Source organism: Mirounga angustirostris, unplaced genomic scaffold (genome assembly GCF_029215605.1).
Source record: "Mirounga angustirostris isolate CCGP_5_RB_7025 unplaced genomic scaffold, mMirAng1.0.hap1 SCAF_1, whole genome shotgun sequence".
NCBI lineage: Eukaryota > Metazoa > Chordata > Mammalia > Carnivora > Phocidae > Mirounga > Mirounga angustirostris.
This window is the reverse complement of record NW_026991709.1, coordinates 214730473-214734627: the sequence shown is the minus strand read 5'-3', so window position 1 is coordinate 214734627 and position 4155 is coordinate 214730473.

Genomic DNA, 4155 nt, shown 5'->3' with positions numbered 1-4155 from the left:
AAGGGACCTCGGGAGCGGCTGGCCGCGGCGCGCCGGACCAGAAACGCCGGCGCTCGAGGGACCGGGGCGCGCCGCGGGCGCAAGGGCCGGGGCAGGCGGCCGCGGGAGGAGGCTGGAGGGCGCGGGCGGCCCGGCCGGCAGCCTCCGGGAGCTTCGCCGGCGCCGCCGCCCGGCCCTCCGAGGCGGCAGCGGAGCCATCCCGAGCCCGAGGCCCCGACGGCGCCGGGGCTGTCCGCCGCGCGCCTGACCAGAAAAAAAATCCCCCAGGACCCCGCGGTCGTTCGCTTGCTTTGAATCGGCGTTTTAGTAGCATGTGGCCCTGAGGTGCCCCCTGCTGGACGAGACGAGTCTTGCGGGCGCGCCCTCCCGGTACCTCGCCCCTGCCCCGCGGTGCGCTTGGCTGTCGAAGCGCGCTTGTGGGCAGTGTGATGCCCAGACGCGCGGCAGTCCCCGTGCGCCCGCGGGTTCCCACCGAACTGAGCGCCTGCTGTCTGCCGGGACCTGCCCTGGATGAACCTGCGTAGAACCAGACAAATGAGGGTCGGTGGGGTGGGGCGAGGGGAGGCTCAACAGCCGGGGCGGGGGAGGCCAACATCTTAACGAAAAATTGGGAGAATGGGCGTCTGGCTGGCTCAGTCGTAGAACCTGCGGCTCTTGATCGCGGGGTAGTGAGTTCGAGCTTTGGGCATGCAGTTTACTTAAAAAAAAAAAAATTGGGGCGCCTGGGTGGCTCAGTCGTTGGGCATCTGCCTTCGGCTCAGGTCGTGATCCCGGGGTTCTGGGATCGAGCCCCGCATCGGGCTCCCTGCTCGGCGGGAAGCCTGCTTCTCCCTCTGCCACTCCCCCTGCTTGTGTTCCCTCTCTCGCTGTCTCTCTCTCTGTCAAATAAATAAATAAAATCTTTTAAAAAATAAAAAGATTGTAAGACTGACCCATTGCACGTTGGTGGGATTACAAAATGGTGCAGCCTCTACTGGGTATTTACCCCAAAGATACAAAAGTAGGGATCCGAAGGGGTACGTGCACCCCGATGTTTATAGCAGCAAAGTCCACAATAGCCAAACTATGGAAAGAGCCAAGATGTCCATCGACAGATGAATGGATAAAGAAGATGTGGTATATATATACAATGGAATATTATGCAGCCATCAAAAGGAATGAGATCTTGCCATTTGCAACGATGTGGATGGAACTGGAGGGTGTTACGCTAAGCGAAGTAAGTCAATCAGAGAAAGACATGTATCATATGACCTCACTGATATGAGGAATTCTTAATCTCAGGAAACAAACTGAGGGTTGCTGGAGTGGGGGGTGGGGTGGGAGGGATGGGGTGGCTGGGTGATAGACACTGGGGCGGGTATGTGCTATGGTGAGTGCTGTGAATTGTGCAAAACTGTTGAATCAGAGATCTGTACCTCTGAAACAAATAATGCAATATATGTTAAGAAAAAAAAAAAGAAGATAGCAGGAGGGGAAGAATGAAGGGGGGAAATCGGAGGGGGAGATGAACCATGAGAGACGATGGACTCTGAGAAACAAACTGAGGGTTCTAGAGGGGAGGGGGGTGGGAGGATGGGTTAGCCTGGTGATGGGTATTAAGGAGGGCACATTCTGCATGGAGCACTGGGTGTTATGCACAAACAATGAATCATGGAACACTACATCAAAAACTAATGATGTAATGTATGGGGATTAATATAACAATAAAAAATTTTTTAAAATGGTGCAGCCACTCTGGAAAACTGTATGGCAGTTCCTCAAAAAGTTCAGAGTAACCTACCTTATGACCCAGCAATCCCACTTCTGGGTGTATATCCAAAAGAACGGGAAGCAGGGTCCTGAAGAGATGTTTGCACACCCCTGTTCACAGCAGCAGGATTCACGGTGGCCAAGAGGTGGGAACAGCCCATATCTAGCAACGGATGAGTAGATACACAGAATGTGGTATATCCATGTAATGGAACGTCATTATTCAGCCTGAAGAAGAAAGGAAGGGGCCCCGACACCTGCCACGACGTGGAGGGACCCCGAGGACACTGGGCTCAGTGAGAGGAGCCAGACCCAGAGGGACACATCCCGCAGACCCCACTCCCAGGAGGTCCCCAGAGGAGTCCCGTCCACAGAGACAGAGAGCTGGGGCTGGGGCAGGGGGTGGGGAGTCCGTGCTTTGTGGAGACACAGTCTCCATGTGGGGAGATGGAATGTTCTGGAGACGGAGGGTGGGGGTGGTCGCACAACAGGGCGAGTGTGCTTCATGCCGCTGAGCTGTGTGCTTAGAAAGAGTTAAAAATGGAACATTTTATGTTATGTATTTTTACCACAATTACAAATTAATTAACTAAGAAGTACAGCAATGGAAGGCAGGTGGGATGGGGAGGGTCAGAGATGACTCTCCAGAGGACACAATCTCAGTTTTTGTCCAAAGTCTGTCTCCTGGCTAGCCAGTGGGTCCTGAGGGCAGAGATCCCTTGCCTCTGTGACCCTGAGTTGAGTGCACTCAGGGTTTGAAACCCTGAGAGTCCCTGGTTTGAAATGCAGTAAGTGTTAACAAGGGTGCATACAATATTGCAGGCGGGTTTCTAGGCATGGGACTCTTTCTCTCTCTCTTTTTTAAGATTTTATTTATTTGTTAGAGAGAGAGAGAGCACGAGCAGCGGGAGGGGCAGAGGGAGAGGGAGAAGCAGGCTCCCCTCTGAGCAAGGAGCCGGACACAGGGCTCCATCTGAGGACCCTGGGATCATGACCTGAGCCTGAGACAGACGCTTCACCGACTGAGCCACCCAGGTGCCCCTGCATGCGACTCTTTCTTGAGCAGGCATCCAGGCAGGAGACAACTGGAGGCTGTGAATGTGTGAGGGTCCTTGTTGTCCAAACCAGGAGGGCGATGGGGAGCCATGGAGGGTTGGAAGCAGTGAAGGATGCAGGTGGGTTTCTCCGCTTGACAGTCACGTCTCTCCCTGGGGATTTCCCACCATGGCAGCCTCACAAACCTTCCCATTCTCCCAACAATGTAGGGATTTTATTCACACCTGCCTGCATTCCACCCTCATCAACCCGGGGATCTCAGGGTCAGGACCCAGCTGGACACAGAATCTACAACACATATCTGTAAAATGGGTCAATGTGAAGGAATGAATCTGCCCTCCATTCTAAGGGGGGCAGAAAACTGCATTTAATGCGTGCCACCTGGGGTAAGACTTCAGTGATGAAAATGAGAAATGCAGCAGAGACAGACGGGAGGCAGCTCCCACAGGGCGTCCTGGGCAGATTCTCCCCTCCGTTTTGTTTTGTTTTTGTTTTTTTTAAGATTTTTTATTTATTTTTTAACAGGGAGAGACAGTGAGAGAGGGAACACAAGCAGGGGGAGTGGGAGAGGGAGAAGCAGGCTTCCCGCCGAGCAGGGAGCCCGATGCGGGGCTCGATCCCAGGACTCTGGGACCATGACCTGAGCCGAAGGTAGACGCTTAAAGACCGAGCCACCCAGGCGCCCATCTCCCCTCTGTTTTATTCCATGAAGTGGATTTTTCCTTTTTTATTTAGGGGAAATTTACATTAACAAAACTAATCATTTTATTTTATTTAAGATTTTATTTTTAAGTAATCTCTACACCCCAGGTGGGACTTGAACTCATTTCTCTGAGATCAAGAGTCACATGCTCCACTGACTGAACCAGTCAGGCGCCCCCATAATTAATCATTTTAGAAGTGAAAATTCAGGGGCATTCTGTACATTCACTATTCTGTGCAACCATCACCTCTATGTAACTGCAGAATATTCTGAAGCCAGAAAGAAGCCCCATCCCCACTAGCCATCCCCTCCCCAGCCCCCCGCCCCCACGAGCCCCCTTCCCGTCCGTGGATGAGCCCGTTCTGGACGTGTCACCCACGTGGACGCACACCCCACGTGGCCTTCTGTGTCTGGTTCCCTCCCTGAGCGTCGTGGGCTCGGGGTCCTCGCTCCTGGTTGCGGTCGAGTGCCATGCCCGTGTGTGTCCGTTTTGTGTGTCCGGCCCTCTGTCGAAGGGCATCTGGGCATCGTGGACTGTGTGGCTGTGGACACACATGTGTTTGTTTTCGGTGTGTGTGTTTGAGCACCAGGGTTTTTTTTTTTTTAGTAGGAGTTTTTCAAATGATGTAAATTTGTCTGTTGCCCAT